This window comes from Schistocerca gregaria, chromosome 5 (genome assembly GCF_023897955.1).
Source record: "Schistocerca gregaria isolate iqSchGreg1 chromosome 5, iqSchGreg1.2, whole genome shotgun sequence".
Classification (NCBI taxonomy): domain Eukaryota; kingdom Metazoa; phylum Arthropoda; class Insecta; order Orthoptera; family Acrididae; genus Schistocerca; species Schistocerca gregaria.
Genome location: NC_064924.1, coordinates 124,829,702 through 124,848,624, shown reverse-complemented (window position 1 = coordinate 124,848,624; position 18,923 = coordinate 124,829,702).

Here is an 18,923-nt window from a genome sequence, read left to right as displayed (position 1 = left end):
TTAAAACAATTTTCTACTTTAGTTTGTTGATCAAGCAAAGCAGTGGTATACTTGGACTGAAACAAATATATGATCATTCTCAAAGTTTGTAGCTGCATATGATACATTTTTATCATGAAAGTATAAAAGTATTGTCAGATAAAAAATAAAATACCATAAGAGGTGTAGTATAAAAGAGTCCCGAGATAAAATATAAAACACCATAAGATATGCGAAACTAATCTGTATCTGTAACGAAAAATGTCGTCACTAAAGAACTTGCGTTCTATTAGACCTTGTAGTAAGTTCCAGCGAGAAATTTAAGAAATCAACAAAATTAATTCTGGCCGCCTCCAGGATTTTTGTTCCGACAGGTCGCCGTAATACCACCGAGAATATTCCCCGCCTCAAAAAAAAATTTTATTTGCAGCTCTTACTGACCCTTCCTCACAGCACCCATGACCCCAGCAGCCGATATACGCTGTACAATGAGAGGCAAAAAGATTGTCTGGCTCGAATAATTTTAGAGTCCAAGAATAGAGCATTGCGCATGCCCAAGTTCCAGAAGTATCAGTATTTCACAATTTTAGCGGCCTGTGGAGCTCCAACTTGGTTTTTACATTGTCAAACAGAAGTAATGTAACAGTTATGGTACAGTATATGTCAAGATTCATTGCAATTTAACTCATCGTATTGTTTCTTTTGAAAATCGTCATTCGAGTTCGTAGAAACGGTTGAAATGTAAGAACTCCAAGTACGTAGAATTACTACAACGACGAGCGTTTGACATGTGTTTCAGAGACTGAGTAAAGCCGGCAATGTAGCTCAACAGATTCGGTCAGAGGGATAGCTGTTATTTGTAATAAAAGAAACTGAGTAAATGAATCAACGATGAAATTGGGCAGGTGTCATGGGGCGTCCACCTTGAACAAATAAAGCGAACAATAACGAAAAAATGGGATTAAAAGAAGTGGATAGGCTGACGGTTTTCGAACGTAAAGGACGAACGTTCAATTCTAACTTAAATCAGTCGTCATTTTTTATTTATCTGTGCAAGTAATTTTTTACATCTACATCTACGTGGATACTCTGCAAGTCACATTTAAGGTGCCTGACAGAGCGTTTATCGAGCCACCTTCACAATTCTCTATTATTCCAATCTCCGATAGCGCGCGAAAAGAACGAATATCAATATCTTTCTGTACGAGCTCTAATTTCCCTTATTTTTCGTAGTTATTTTTCCCCCCTATGTAAGTCGATGTCAACAAAATTCGAAGGAGAAAATTGGTGATTGGAATTTCGTGAGAAGATTCCGTGACAAAGAAAAACGCCTTTCTCTTAATAATGTCCATCCCAAATCCTGTATCATTTATGTGAGACTCCCTCCCATATTTCGTGATAATACACTACTGGCCATTAAAATTGCTACACCAAGAAGAAATTCAGATGATAAATGGGTATTCATTGGACAAATATATTATACTAGAACTTACATGTGATTACATTTTCACGCAATTTGGGTGCATAGATCCTGAGAAATCAGAATCCAGAACAACCACCTCTGGCTGTAATAACGGCCTTGATACGCCTGGGCATTGAGCCAAACAGAGCTTGGATGGCGTGTACAGGTACAGCTGACCATGCAGCTTCAACACGATACTACAGTTCATCAAGAGTAGTGACTCGCGTATTGTGAAGAGCCAGCTGCTCGGCCAACATTGACCACACGTTTTCAGTTGGTGAGAGATCTGGAGAATGTGCTGGCCAGGGCAGCAGTCGAACATTTTCTGTATCCAGAAACGCCCGTACAGGATCTGCAACATGCGGTCGTGCATTATCCTGCTGAAATGTAGGGTTTCGCAGGGGTCGAATGAATGGTAGAGCCACGGGTCGTAACGCATCTGAAATGTAGCATCCACTGTTCAAAGTGCCGTCAATGCGAACAAGAGGTGACCGAGACGTGTAACCAATGGCACCCCATACCATTATGCCGGGTGATACGCCACATGGCGATGACGAATACACGATTCCAATGTGCGTTCACCGCGATGTCGCCAAACACGGATGCGATCATCAGGTACTGTAAACAGAACCTAGATTCATCCGAAAAAATGACGTTTTGCCATTCGTGCACCCAGTTTCGTCGTTGTGTACACCATCGCAGGTGCTCCTGTCAGTGATGCAGCGTCAAGGGTAACCGCAGCCATGTACTTCGAGCTGATAGTCCATGGTGCTGCAAACGTTGTCGAAACGTTCGTGCAGATGGTTGTTGTCTTGCAAACGTCCCCATCTGTTAACTCAGGGATCGAAACGTGTCTGCACGATCCGTAACACCCATGTGGATAAGACGACTGTCATCTCGACTGCTAGTGGTAAGAGGCCGTTGGGATCCAGCACGGCGTTCCGTATTACCCTCCTGAACCCACCGATTCTATAATCAGCTAACAGTCATTGGATCTCGACCAACGCGAGCAGCATTGTGGCGATACGATAAACCGTAATCGCGATAGGCTACAATCCGACCTTTATCAAAGTCGGAAACGTGATGGTACGCATTTCTCCCCCTTACACGAGGCATCACAACAACGTTTCACTAGGCAACGCCGGTCAACTGCTGTTTGTGTATGAGAAATAGGTTGAAAACTTTCCTCATGCCAGTACGTTGTACGTGTCGCCACCGGCGCCAACCTCGTGTGAATGCTCTGAAAAGTTAATCATTTGCATATCGCAGCATCTTCTTCCTGTCGGTTAAATCTCGCGTCTGTAGCACGTCATCTTGGTGGTGTAGCAATTGTAATGGCCAGTAGCGTAGTATTTTTGTAACTCTCCCACCATTATCAGCATGAGCCACTACGAAACGTCCATCATTTGTCGTCATAGGATGAATACAGGTGTGCCGGCGACGCCTCTGATGCCAAAGCAATGATACAAAGAAGTCAGTTCTTCCGTCACCAATAAGTGTGACTTGTATCGCAATTTCAAACCTTTCATTTGTATCCTCTTCAGGGTTAAACATTTTTCGCTTTAGAAGCCGAACATCCGCAATCCGCAGCATAAAGTTCACGCATGATAAAATACTACAATTCGTAAGTTCTCCGACAGTTTCGCACAGAAAAGTATCAAAGCTTGCCTTTGTCTCGGTTCTGCCTGTTGGGTCTCAAAGGCAACGATGGAGGAGTACTTCTCAGTGGACCGTAGAGTACGCTCCAACACGGCTCGCATCACGTCATCGAGAGAGGGGTCGGCTAGGTGAGCGACGTTTAACACCCACCGAGTGCGAAACAATTTGACTCGTTGCCGTGCAATATTGAGAGTTGCTGTCACAGTGCAGTGATCTGTAAAGGAAGCAGGGATAACTTCAACATTAAGAATATTATCTTGCAGGCAGTCTGACAAGTAAATCCTATGAAATTTGCTACTAGAAGTCGTAGTAAGGTGGGTAAATTTAACTAACTAGGGTATTTACACATCTAGGCGTCTTTCAGGCGTAAGGAGCAAACCAATTCATGTAATTCTCGACAGAAATTAAAATTATGAGACCGATCAGCAGGACTCCACATGCAGTTAAAATCACCAACCTGGAGGACTCTTAGGCAACTAATTAACAATTTCCTCTTTATAAAAATGGGAAGGATGCACTGTGCGACCAGTGCCAGATGGAGCATATAAAAGTACAAAGGTAGGATTAAAAGGTTGACAGCCTTTTCCCCTATCGACAGGGGATGTCAAATGGATTTCATATTTTTAGATTTCCAGGAGGCTTTCGAGACCGTTCCTCACAGGCGTCTTCTAACCAAACTGCGTGCCTGCGCAGTATCGCCACAGTTGTGCGATTGGATTCGTGATTTCCTGTCAGAGAGGTCACAGTTCGCAGTAATAGACGGAAGTCATCGAGTGAAATAGAATTAATATTCGGCGATCCCCAAGGAAGTCTTATAGGCCCTCTATTGTTCCTGATTTATATTAACGATATAGGAGACAATCTGAGAAGCCGTTTTAGATTGTTTGCAGATGGTGCGGTCATTTACCGTCTTGTAAAGTCATCAGATGATCAAAAAGACTTGCAAAATGATTTAGATAAGATATCTGTATGGTGTGAAAAGCGGAAATTGCCCCTGAATAAAGAAAAGTGTGAAGTTATTCACCTGAGTACTAAAAGAAATCAGCTAAATTTCGATTACGCGATACGTCACACAAATCTGAAGGCTGTAAATTCAACTAAATGCTTAGGGACTACAATTACAAAAGACCTAAACTGGAACGATCACATAGATAATATTGTGGGCAGAGTAAACCAAAGACTGCGATTCATTGGCAGAACACTTAGAAGGCGCAACAGTTGTACTGAAGAGACTGCTTACACCACGCATGTCCGCCCTATTCTGGAGTATTGCTGTGCGGTGCGGGATCCGCATCAGGTGGGACTGACGGATGACATCGAAAAAGTACAAAGAAGAGCAGCTCGTTTTGCATTATTGCGAATTAGGGGAGATAGTGTCACAGACATGATACATGAATTTGAGTAGCAAGCATTAAAACAAAGGCGTTTTTCATTGCGACGAGATCTTCTCATGAAATTTGAATCACTAGTTTTCTCCTCCGATTGCGAAAACATTCTGTTGGCACCCACCTACATAGGGAGACATGATCATCACGATAAAATAAGACAAATCAGAGCTCGCACAGAAAAAATTAAGTGCTCGTTTTTCCAGCGTGCAGTTCGGCAGTGGATCGGTAGAGAGACAGCTTGAAGGTGGTTCATTGAACCCTCTGCCAGGCACTTTATTGTGAATAGCAGAGTAATCACGTAGATGTAGATGCCAGAATCCAATATTTCCACCTCAGCAATAGGAGTGCCTTCTCGAAAGAATAAGGCGGTCTCCGTAGAATATTCGGGTGCTTTATTAAGGATCATACGAAAAGCAGGTAAGGAGAAATGCCCAAATAACACCTCCTGTAAGGATACCATGTCCGTACATGAATCGTAAATGAACTAACGCAGTGAAATCAATCGCAATTCTAATTCCATACGATTAACGTTTAAGGAAAGGAACGTGTATACTTGGTTCATTGATCAAAGTTATACAGAGATCTAAGGAACGTACCGAGCAGAATTATGTAGACAGCTGAGCGTCAAGATCCATACAGACAGACTGTATATGCGTTTCCGTCAGCTACGTTGCATGGTTCCTCTGCAGACGGAGGTATGGAAGGGGCATAGGCACAGCTTCTTGCCCTCAGAATAAGGTATATGCAATGCAGGCTCAGTCACTAAGGCGGAAGCATTCTGTGGAACTACCAATGCAACAGGTGCACTTTGTCTCGAATTTTATACTCCTCTGGAGTCACTGTAGGCGTCAAATTCAGGAAACCGTCAGCGGTTGAAAAGGAAGGAGCAGGAGGACATTGTGTCCTCTCAGACGGTAACTGGGAACACAAAGACGAAGATTTCACGAAATCTAAACACAGGTAGTTCGGAAGGAGCCGCTTTGCGAGCCAGGACGTGAAGTATCGTATCACCGAGAGGAACAGTGGAAGAAATAGACGCGGAAGAGTTTGGCGCAGAAGGAGGCACAGAAAAATCCTTACCCTCACCATCGAGAGTGTGACGTCGCTTGTTAGCCAGTGTTGCAGGATCTATGCTGTAGGCAATAGGATTATGGTTCTGTCGCGGAGGTAAAGGCGGAAATTCACGCACACGATTATCAGAACTGTCTTTTCGGTCATCATGATTTGAAGCAGAAGTAGGTCAGACTTCAGCAGTGGAAGAAACAAGATCGGCAATCGTTAATTTGGGTCGCTGCACTAATGACGGCTTTAATTCAAACACCCTCCACGGGCAATTAGACCGAACGTGTGTGCTTTGAATACAAAGGCAACAGGTTCCCTCTTGACCAGTATACTTGATACGAACGCGGTAACCATAAACTTGTAAATGTGATGGGATACTACGTTTGACATGCCTTTCCACGGAAACAGTTCCACTAAAACACTGTAAATTGTGTAGACCAACGTTCAGGACGGACGTTTTTCACGTTACCATAACGAGTCAATATGTCCTTTAGAAAGTTGTCATCTACAATAAGACGGAACGGAGACGTTACGATTCGACAAAAACAGAACAACACTAACGTGGGTAACTTTGAACAAGCGACGCTGCAGCGGGTGCGGTAAAACAGGGATCTTCCCGCTCAGCGCTCGAAGCGGAATTATCGTAACACTGGTCTGTGAATAGACTCGTGGAAGGAGACCAAAGAGCGAAGTCGCGGTCTCATCGGATTACGGAAGTATGGGGAAAGAAGTCGGCCGTGCCCTTACAAAGGAACCATCCCGGCTTTTGCCTACAGTGTGAGCCGTGCTGCAGCTCATGTTGGTGCTGTTTGTAGGTTTCCGCCCTCTGATAGAGGCCAGACCGTATCCTTTAGTTGGCATGGTTGCGGTTCTCTGTCTTCTTCTGGTCTTGACTGGCGCCACTCGTCTTGCAAGCGTTGCCTGTCCGCTAATGGCAGCAGCGGCGGTTATCGATATGTAGTAACTACTGCCCTATCTTTGGGGCGACGTCGTTTTTTTTTCGTGCCGTGTGAGTGTTGAGTTCGGTTGGGGACTCAGGAGGAGCCAGGTCCGTCCAGCGCGAGAACACGGCGGGACCGCTGGCGGCGCGCATGGACTGCCGGATGGAAGGGCTGTGGTCACCAGGGTGCACGACCTCGTCGTAAACCAGATCCTGCAGTCTTTAAGATGAGTGCATTACAATTCAAATAGAGAAACCTCCACCATTATGACATCTCGCGATCCTCCAGTGACTTGGGTTCATGTTGTTGCTCGTAGTGTCGCCGAGGCGAAGAGCAGCGAGTGGAGTGCTTGGGGAAAGCGGATCTGATTAGCTTTCCTCGATTTCTTATTACTATTTACTGTGTTCAGCTTCTTACAATTTGTCAAGTTTAACCAGCGGTATTTTTCCTGCCTGGTGGCCGCTAACGCCCCAATTATCTGCCCTTGGGGGTTATGGTATGTTGTTCCATTCTTGCATTTGGTTTATTGGATGTCAGGTAGCTTCAGCAAGATTATCATTAGTCATTCATTGGACTGCCACTAGTGTCAGTTACCATCTTGTGAAGCGAATGCAACTCTTGACTACCTACCTCATCGCTCACGAAAGTGTTTGTTGGCGGACCTTCTCAGAGGTCGATTCCTGGAGCACCGTCTGTGACTGGTCCTTGTGTTTCATTATTGTATTATTTATTACCATACCTTGTAATGCCTACATTAAAGGTTATGTATGCCTAGTAAATAGGTCCGGCCATCATCTGGAATAAATCTAGCAGTGTTATTGTTGAATCTGGAATTACTGTTCTAAAAATAAATGTGTCTAACTGTAAAAGGTTACCAACAGTTACTGATTACGGCCCCGTCCACAATCGTACCCGAATCCTGCCTTCCCTTGACTAACAGGTTTCACAGCGATTTAAAGAAATCACGGGAACCCTAAATCAGGATGGCTGGGCGCGGTTTTGAATCGCCGTCCTCCCGAATACGAGTCCAGTGTGCTAACCAATGCGCCACCTCGCTCGGTAAACGCTAGTCGTTGAAACATTTCTGTTTATGTATAAATAAATTTAAGCCCCAAAACTAAAATAATTTATGTAAGCCTACGTAAGAAACGCTGTCTTTAAATTATCTTATAATGGAAAATTATAATTAATTCTCAAATGTGAGAGAGCATACAGATGTTAAAATTTGCGAAAGAGTGCAACTGTATTTTTTTTTAATCGGCGAATAATGCATCAGACGCAGCGCAAGCGGCGTCAACAGTCACATTTTATGCGATCAGCCGCCCCGGAAAGGAGCGTAGCGAAGTCTCTAGAATATTTTTCCACGCAAGAGGCTTCCAGAACAGGAAGAGACGGAGGAAAAATGACACTAAAGTGACATTCTGTTGTCTACTTCTATATAAAGACGAGCGGCGTCTGTCTCGCTCTCTCCAGAGGCCCGCCCTTGTCGATGGCTCTCTCTTAGTAGTCGCTCACTCGAATCATTTTGTAACAGGCAGTTGTACTTGCAAGGTGCGTAAAGTATTTATCTATGTAAAAGTATCGACAATATATTAATAATAGTTATTGTTTACCAATGTTTCACTTCAGGAACATCAATCTTGTCTGCCAAATTTTCTGTTCCATCGAGGATAACTGCGAGACTGCCGACATATTTTGCTGGCCGCTGCCGAACATCATTGATATTTGAACTTGTAGCAGCCACTTGTGCGCCCCTGAGGTTTATTAAGGTGATCTGTAAACGCAATTTCCGAGCTGCACTTCTGTGCATAACGCGTAATATTAATGACCGGCATACAGCCAACAAACGATGTGCGCGGTCAGTCCAAAATCTCGAATTATTAATTTTCTCTCTCTTAATGGTAAATTTATCTGTGCTGTGTGATAATTTAAACTTATCGCTTTTTTACTTGTCTGGTTCTTTTAATAAACGGCACTTCAGTTAACTCCCTCTTATCGAAACTTATTTTTCAACTACCACTAAAGAGCGTCACACAAAATAGAGAAAACTTTCTTTTCTTAAAATCAAAATCAACTGGTGCCCAGCCTGGGGATTAAATTTATTTACACATAAAAGGAAACTTTTCATCTTTATAGTAATTCTACCGCCGTCGTGTTCTTATATTTCAACCGTTTCCACGTTTTCGAATGACGATCTTCAAAAGAAATGATACGATAAGTTAAATTGCAATGAACATATTGTATCATTTTAGATTGCTTCTATTTGACAATGTAAACAAGAAGCTGAAATTCCGCAGGCCGCTAGAGTTGTGAGCACCGGCGCTTCTCAACTTGAGTGTGCGCAATGCTCTGTTATTGGACTAAATTATTCGTGGCGGACAACCTTTTTGCCTCTCATTGTACAGAGCTAACTGTAGGTAATTTCTGGCCACTACTTCATTTGAAGTCGAGCAAAATATGCTTGTGCTTTGGCTTTCTGAAAGCCAAGATTTATTGAAGAATATTACAAGATTGTTGTCCTCAGCATTCAAAAAGCGCATTTGTTGTTGCTGCCGCAGTGTATCTGCATTCCATTAACAATTCTTCCTGAATCAAAAACCAGCTGAGTGGAGAAGACGAGTAATTGACTTCTCTGAGTCAGAATATTTTTTTTAGCGAGATCACTAAGTATTTTTCTAGCCGTCGGAGTATCTAAGCACAATCCTACGAACTCATGTTTTGTCAGAATCATGAATTTCCGTACATTTACGTTTTCTTCTATATCCCTTTCTTGGAGAAGCAAAACACATGCTCACATCTAGAAATTCCGTCTAATTTATTGCACTATTAATATGAAATAGAGGGTGGGGCGAATAAAAGAAGTAAATATGAATGGAATCGATTGGGCGTGAATTTGTGGTAGCATTAACGGAGGAGGAAAATAACTGCCCATAATACAGGCAACCGAATCTTCGAGCGCATTTACACAATCTTCACGCAGTTTCATTCAACAGGGTCCACAAACAAGCTGACCATCCAGAGCACGTCAGTATTTGATTCGTACTTACCCAAAATATATCCTAGCAGACCTGCCTTCACTTGACTATTCGGCGACTCTAATATCTTAAGTAATCGATCACCTGGTGCAGAAGATAAGTGCAATAACCTTGCCAATCAGAACTCTCGGACCAATGAATAAATTGTATGTTGACTTTCTCACGAACAACTTTCAACAATTAGTTCTTCTCTACTCCTGTATGATGCGCTTTTCAAATGTTTTCGAGAAATAGAGCTTCACAATTCCGTGACCGTTTCGAATACCGTAAGGGAGACTCATCCTTTTTTTCAGGGCTCGATCTAATGCTTACAACGTTACAGTCATATTTTTTCAGAGGAACAGCCACAATAATGATGACAATCACTGTGCTACGTTAGTGACGAGATACCGGGTGACTGTAATTAAACTGACGGTGTTTCTAGTGCTGCAGTGCACGCTGTATACATCGCTAGAGGCTGAAAAGTTATAGGTAGGTTAAAAAATCGGTGAGATCGTGGAGTATTTTGAAAACCGCAATAGTTCCAGTTTTGCGCCACCAGGCGAAAAAATGGCGCTGTAAGCTGCAGATCGTGGAATGTTTCTGTTTTGATGTATGTTGTTTGTCGCTCAGTGATTTCTTTTGTGAAGTAACTATTCGAGCGACAAACAGCATACTGACATCAAAACAGGGACATTTCACGTTATGACGGCTGACAGCGCCGTATTTTCACCTGGTAGTGCAAAAGGGGAACCATTAGATTTTTCGGCTATGGCTATTGAGTAGGAAGACTGTGCATAGCCGGTGACATTATTTTATCAGAACGGAGCAATAGCAGCTGCGAATTGTGGGAATATTACTGACAGAAACAGCTGAGAAGATGCCCCACTGTCAGTAAACTGGGCTTAAAAATATTATCACGAAATTTTCAGAAGCAGATCAATTAGGTGGTGCAGCAGCGAGACTGTGCGACCCTTGCTTTTCGGGAACGCATAAAAATGGATGATATGTGGCAGGAAAATATTATTTGGCCAGACGAGTCACATTGTACTCTGTGCGTTGTTGTGAACTCACAGAACTGTTGCATATGGGGGACTACTCCGCCACATGTTGCGCAGGGACATGAGTTGCACTCAACCTGTGTAACTGTGTGGTGTGGTTTCACAGACTCCGTCATTCTTGGTCCGTTTTTTTCGACACATCATGTGCAGCACGTAGTTCCAGATTTGTAAGAACGGAACTGTGTCCACACCACTATTTTCATGCAAGATGTGGCGACACCACATTTCGATTGCCAGGTGAAAGATTTGCTGCGAGAAATCTTTAGTAACAAGCGCATCACCTCTAGCCAAGTACATGATGCGCGACCTCCAGACCCCTATAGCCAGTGATCGAGCCGTGTCACGGCAATTGTCAACAGTTCAAAACATTTTGCGGTGCATTTTACACTGGTGTCTTTACAAGATTCAGAATGTGCATCAAATGAAGTTCCAAGGTCGGCTACAACGCCGTGACTTTGCCCTTGGTTTTCTGGCACGCATAAAAATGGATGATATGTGGCAGGAATATATTAATTGGACAGACGCGTCATATTTTACTCTGTACGATGCTCCGAATTCCTAGAACTGTTGCATCTGGGGGACTACTCCTCCCCATGTTGTGCAGGAACATGCGTTGCACTCAACTTGTGTGACTGTGTGGTATGGTTTTCCCAAACTCTGTCATTCTTGGTCTGTTTTTCTTTGACACATCGTGAGCCTGTTACGTATACAGCGACATCTGAACGTTATAAGGACCTCCGTGTGCAGCACGTGGTTCTAGATTTGCGAGAACGGAACTGAGTCCACACCACTACTTTCATGCAAGATCTAGCGACACACATGTCCTTTGCCAGGTGAAAGATTTGCTGCGAGAAAGCTTCAGTAGCAAGCGCATCGCCTCCAGCCAAGTACATGATGTGTGACCTCCACATCCTTCGACCGAAATTCATGTAGGTTCTAGTTGTCGGGGCCAACTGAAAGAACGTGTCTATCAGGAATGTATCCTAGCTCCTCCTGATCTGAAGGATAGCATTCAATGACATGTATACAGCCAAGACTACGGCACTCGGTACACCGTCTGTTTAATTATCACCAGCCGTTATAATCGCGGTGTAATACGGAATCCTAATGAAATAAATATTTATTTATCGCTATGTTCGCCGGCCGCTGTGGCCGAGCGGTTCTAAGCACTTCAGTCAGGAACCGCGCTGCTCCTACAGTCGCAGGTTCGAATCCTGCCTCGGACATGGATGTGTGTGATGTCCTTAGGTTAGTTAAGTTTAAGTAGTTCTAAGTCTAGGGGACTGATGACATCAGAAGTTAAGTCCCATAGTGGTTAGAGCCTTATGGACCATTTTTTATCGCTACGTTCACGCGCGTATCGCACTGAAGATATATCAAACTATAGTGAAGCGCCAAAGAAACTGGTATAGGCGTGCGTATACAAATATAGAGACATATAAAGAAGAAGAATACGGCGTCGAGGTCGGCAACACTTATATGAGCGAACAAGTGTCTGGCGCAGTTGTTAGATCTGTTATTGCTGCTGCAAACGCAGGTTATCGAGATTTAAGTGAGTTTGAACGTGGTGTTATAGTCGGCGCAGGAACGAAGAGACACAGCATTTCCGAGGTAGCAATGAAGTGGCGATTTTCCCGTACGACAATTTCACAAGTGTACCGTGAATATCAGGAATCTAGCCGGCCGCGGTGGTCTCGCGGTTCTAGGCGCTCAGTCCGGAACCGTGCGACTGCTACGGCCGCAGGTTCGAATCCTGTCTCGGGCATGGATGTGTGTGATGTCCTTTGGTTAGGTAGGTTTAAGTAGTTATAAGTTCTAGGGGACTGATGACCACAGATGTTAAGTCTCATAGTGCTCAGAGCCATTTGAACCATTTTAACCATCAGGAATCTGGCAAAACGTGAACTTTCCGACATCGCTGCAGCCGGAAAAGATTCTGCAAGAACAGGTTCAATTCCGACTCAAGATTTCCGTTCAACTTGACAGAAGTCCAACCCTTCCGCAAGTTGCTGAAGATTTCAATGATGGACCGTCAGCAGGTGTCAGCGTGCGAACCATTCAGCGAAACATCACCGATGTGGGCTTATGGAGTCGAAGGCCCACTCATGTACCCTTGATGACTGCACGACATAAAGTTTTACGCCTCGCTTCGCCCCGTCAACGGCGACATCGGAGTGTTGATGACTAGATACATGTTGCATGGTGAGACGAATCCCATTTCAAATTGTATCGAGTGGATGGACGTGTACGGGTATGGAGACAACCCCATGAATCCATAGACCGTGTATGTCAGCAGGGAACTTTTCAAGCTGAAGGAGGCTCTGCAGTGGTATGGGGCGTGTGCAGTTGGACTGCTGTAGGACCCCTGACATGTCTAGATACGTCTCTGACAAGTGACACGTACGAAAGGATCCTGTCTGATCACCTGCATCCATTAATGCCCATTGTGAATTCTAACGGACATTGGCAATTCCAGCAGGAAAATGCGACACCCCACACGTCCCGAATTGCTACAGAGTGGCTCCAGGGACGCTCTTCTGAGTTTAAACACTTCCGCTGGCCACCAAAATCCCCAGACATGAACGTTATTAAGCATTTCTGGGCTGCCTTGCAACGTGCTATTCACAAGAGATCTCCACTCCCCTTACTTTTACGGATTTACAGACAGCCTTGTAGTGTTTGTGGTGTGTTCCCTCCAGCACTGCTTCAAACACTAGCGGTGTCCATGCCACGTCGTGTTGCGGCACTTCTGCGTGCTCGCGGGGACCCTGCACGATATTAGGCAGGTGTACCAGTTTCTTTAGTTCTTCAGTGTATAAGTGCTTTGAACAGTAAAAACTTTTAATTGTGATCTACGCGTGAATGCATCGATAAATAAATGTCCCCCTCATGACGATTCGTTATTATTTTTATGTTTACTATATATATGCGTATCGCAGTGGAGTCATACAGGGATAAACCCGTACTGAACTACGTACGTACGCAGCTCGTGTTCGTGCGGTAGCCTTCTCGCTTCCCACGCCCGGGTTCCCGGGTTCAATTCCCGGCGGGGTCAGGGATTTTCTCTGGCTCGTGATGACTGGGTGTTATGCGCTGTCCTTAGGTTAGTTAGGTTTAAGTAGTTCTTAGTTCTAGGGGTCTGATGACCATAGATGTTAAGTCCCATAGTGCTCAGAGGGATTTGAACCATTTTTGGATAACGTACACCACATTCCCAAGACGCGCTTGAATGTGTCGATAAATAAATGTTAATTTGATTACGATTGCTTATTACGACTCTATAATACCACAGTGATAATCATAATTACAATTGTTCCTATCCAATAAAACACTGTTATTGAAGCGATAGATTTGTTTGGCGGAAATTTAGAAATAAATCGACTTCACGGGAATACACTACGGGCAAAAAGACATGTATTCCGCTACCTTAGCAGGCAGCGCTCTCGTAATAAGCAGGATGTTAAAAAAAAGTGCCACGTATTCTACAGCATCAGTATCACTTTAGTATCAAAGTTTGGACAGAAATTCCTGTGACAGACTCAAAGGGCCATAGAAAGTTACCAAACAAATTAACGGGAGCTGTGTATCAGCAGTTTCTGCGAGATGAATTACTGGCGCCATTGAAGAACGTTACTCTAGCAGAATGAGGGCTGTAGCTTATGCACGCCCGGGACAGTAAGCCAGTTTCTACGGATTGTGCGACTGCACCTGACCGCAAAGTTTCATGGGCCACGGATTGAGCGTAGAACTTCATTTGCATGGCGTCCCCGTTCGCCGGACCTGAATCCGTTGGATTTCTGACTTCGGGGTCATTTAAAGCCATTGGTGTGCGCCAACCCATCCACAATGTGCAGACGGTAGAAGATCGTGTGACCGATGCATGTGATGCAATCGGAATGGCGCCAGGAGTATATGAAAGAGAGAATCATTCACTGCAAAGAAGGGCTGAAGGTCTTGTCAGAATGCGCGATATCCACATACAGAAGTACCTATAGTGTCTGCTTAAACATAACAGACATATGGCATTGAGAGAAAGAATCTCATCTGGTATTGGTTTCTTACATGCAATTACCGGAAGTTTTCGTTTAATTGCGTCCAATACTACCTCTTATAGAAATATATGACACTTTTTTAAAAAAATATTCTGTATTCAACTGGTTCGTAAGACTCTGAACCTCGATTCCTGGAAAACGCTTGAAGATCGCATCGTGTTAGAACACTATTCCTTACACTTAAGTATTGACTGCAGTCGTGAAAAAGATGAGCAAACTCGTTGACCCACCGGATGTATGCTTCCCTAGTAAGTTCTACCAGTAAACAGAGTCCTTTGCTGCATCGAAACTTCTCTTAAAAATTTCTGTCCCAAGAAAAGCTGTGCTGTGATTCAGCACCAGGTGCCCCAGAAGGAGGAAGGTGGTTAGCACTCAGAAGTTCCACGACCGCATCTCTGCGAGACCACTCGATCATACAATGGCCGCGGTGGCCGTGCGGTTCTAGGTGCTGCAGTCCGGAACCGCGGGACTGCTACGGTCGCAGATTCAAATCCTGCCTCGGGCATGGATGTGTGTGACGTCCTTAGGTTAGTTAGGTTTAAGTAGTTCTAAGTTCTAGGGAACTGGTGACCTAAGATGTTAAGTCCAATAGTGCTCAGAGCCATTTGAACCATACAATAAATATAGAATACAAACGGAACGGTCACATGCTACCTTATGTCTGCAGTTTGCCGGCCGCGGTGGCCGAGAGGTTCTAGGCGTTACAGTCTGGAACCGTGCGACTGGTATGGTAGCAGGTTCGAATCCTGCCTCGGGCATGGGTGTGTGTCATGTCCTTAGGTTAGTTAGGTTTAAGTAGTTCTAAGTTCTAGGGGATTGATGACCTCAGAAGTTAAGTCCCATAGTGCTCAGAACCATTTGAACCATTTTTTTTTGTCTGCAGTTTACACCGAAAGCATCTTTCGAAATACGTAAAACCAGAGTACAATTTGCAAAATGCACATTCTACAGTTTATCGAGCACCAGAAAACCTGTGGTTAAAATGTTTATTATTTATGATTACTAGTATGTTTTACGCACCAAACCATATTACATTTTTAAAATGTTCTCCAGCAAGCAGTTCTCCTTCTGTGATGTTTTAAGGTCCGTAAATCACTTTTTTCTTTACTGTACAATTTGATGGACTGTTTATGCCATCAAATCCGTCCACTGAACCATCTTTTATAGAAGTACATCCAGCGTCAACATCTATGGCAACCATGAAGGCTATTTTCTAGCATGTTTCCTACCAACAACTCCAAGACAACTGAAAATTCGCAATTCTTCCCGTAATCGGAAACTCTGTTTCACCGAGCGCCTGGTATAGTGACAGGTAAATAAACTGCTGGAGATGCTTCCATAATGTGGTGTTACGTTTTATTCAATTGTTTAATGATCTTAGTGTGTGAACCACATAAAACAATCAAAGTTCGCCCGTGTAATAGCACTTGCTAGATATTTCCATAGAGTAAATATCTCTGGAGTTAGCATTCACATGCGCAGAACATATTTTGTGTTGTCTACATACATTGCCGGCCTGGTCACGTATTCTTGGGACGTCGCGAGTTTGTCCGTATAGGGTCCTGCATATTTAGAGTGTCACTACATCCCTAGTACAGACGGATTCTTTTCGAAGGTGTCGTGGATTATTTATATATGTTGCGCAGACATTTTAACGGTATCCATTTGATACCGGGAATAAACCAGCTACGTAACTTTTAATGGCAAGTGATATTTCATCCTGCTTCTTTGCGATAGGTGTCACAGTTCAGATGCACTCGATTTTTGGTAGTTTTCGGTATGATACGGCACTTTATAGTATTACAGAGCCTAACGTACACTTTTGCAGCGATAGTCTTGCAAAACGACTTGACAGTACTCTAGTACTTTTGCAAGTGTCGGAAAAACACCGGATTTGCCACACATTAGTGATTATATCCCTGCTAATTCGGACTTTTTTCTGCTATTTCTGCGTATTTATTTTCTTTGCGACCGAAAGCACAATTTTTCTTATTGGTGTCACTTTGATGTAATTGTTTAACGCATTTTACGTACATGATCCCAGTTTATTAAATAAATAGTAGACTGCGTAATCTATATACATAATCGACAAGTCACTGATAAATGCATGGAGGATAGTATTTGCTGAAGCAACTAACCATTCCCTTTCTTGTTCCACTAGCAAATTTACAGGAGGAAGTGATTGTTTGTAAGCTTTTGTAAAAGCCGTAATATCTATTATAAAGTCATAAAACCGTAGAAAAATAGGTCTACAGAATCAAGCCTTAATTACAATGCGTCTTGAAATTTTTAAACATGTACAGTGTCTCTTAATAATGTGATAACTATAATTAGAGATACATGGTATGTATCCATCAAAAGTTACTATTCCTCCTTTCACATATTTGTCTTTGCATCCGTAGCAACAACAGTAATTCACCATCGCTATTTCACTATCAACAAACGGCGAAACACAACAAAAACTCTTGATATTATAAACTTCAATCGCTGCAGAAAGCACACACGCACAGCGAAGTCCCGAAAACACGTGACAATTCTGGTTTAATGTTTACAACAAGCGCAGGACTCAATGCTCACTCCAGAGATATTTACTATATGGATATTTCCAGAGATGTATACGTACGATAAAAAGGATGCGATGCGCAGCAACAGAGACGCTCTTAGATGAGACAGAGATGTGACTGTCACTTTTTTTTTCAATCGGCAAATGGAGAAAAGTCTGTGGTGACTCTTGATGAAGAGAGGCCCCGAACATTTTTATCGCTCTTCCTACTGTAACAGTTTTGTTAATAATATTGGATTTTGGGTGAATATAAATAACATGAAATGAATTACAGTGCCTATGTATTTATTTGAAAAAAAAACAACAAAAAAGCCAGATCATCTCACCGCATCGAAATATGAGTTTCTTTGATTACGCGACATGGTCAATAATCAACAACTTTTATGGCGGCTATAGCAGCAGAAAAGGACCATAGCAGCAGAAAGAAGAGATAACTTTTCCCACTGAGAAGAAAATACAACTAAGAACATTGACCAAAAATTGTTATACAAAGTTTATTTCAGATATATTTGATGGTGTCCGTTTTGCACCCTGGCGTAAAAGCTTTATATTAACTCCCATTTATGACTTCACAGTTAGAAGTGAGAAAACATTTGAAAAACAGTTCAAAAATTCTAATTCATTATCAAGCCAGTGGTGAAAAAAAAAGAATACGTCTGTATACAAGATGGACAGAAAATTACCGAAAAGCTCGTAAGTGCGTTGGAAGGCAGGTTGTGCTGAGAAATAATTCTTGAGAAAAAATTCGACACGCCGCGCCGTTTCCAAATTAATTAGCATTGAAGTTAGCTAAGCAGGCCGTTATGCCCGCCAGAGACGGTGTAAGTGCATTGCAAGGCAGGTTGTGCTGGGAAATAATTCTTGAGAAAAAATTCGACACGCCGCGCCGTTTCCAAATTAATTAGCATTGAAGTTAGCTAAGCAGGCCGTTGTGCCCGCCAGAGACGGTGTCGTCAAACGTGTTCTTCGTTTGGTTTCCTAAAACCGAACGAGCGAGCAATACAGAAATTGGATGGGACAGTAAGAGTCGAACTCGAGCCACAGTCTCGTGCGCTATCATCTGTACTATGTGAACAACCGACACTAATTGTATCTGGCTCGGTATTTGTATTTGCGGGCGCCTGATTGGAGAGCTTCAATTAACTCGGAAAAAGCGCAACCTACCGAATTCATTATTAACAGTTATTACTCAGCACAGTCTACCTTGCAACTCTCTTAGGAGCTTTCCAAAACTGTTTCTGACCACACTGTTTTTACTCTCTCTGCGTCTACCGAAAGTGGTTTAGAAATGAATTACGTTGTATGGATACAGGTTTTTGTTATCACCACGAGAGAAAATAGCTAGAAGGAGAAAGAAACAGGAATGACGACAGTGATCTTGCTTCTTCTGCAAATGTTGCCATCAGTTAGGTCAAGTATCTGCTTCTGATAAGCGGAAGCTGTATGTTTGTAAAAATCACAATAAGCGAAATGTTTCCTCTCAGTTACTATATTCACAACCAATCGTCACTTTCTATCCTGTAGAGACTTCCCCTTCGCACCTTGTAAAAATGTGCAAGGGCGTGCTAAGAAGTAATGCCTCTGACTTCTTATGTGAAAATTCAAAGCGTGTTAAATACATCAAATATTATTTTTTACATCTTTATACCTCATATCTATATATTTATTCCTCAACGTAATCACCCTGGTGGCGCACACATTTCAAATGGTTCAAATGGCTCTAAGCACTATGGGACTTCACA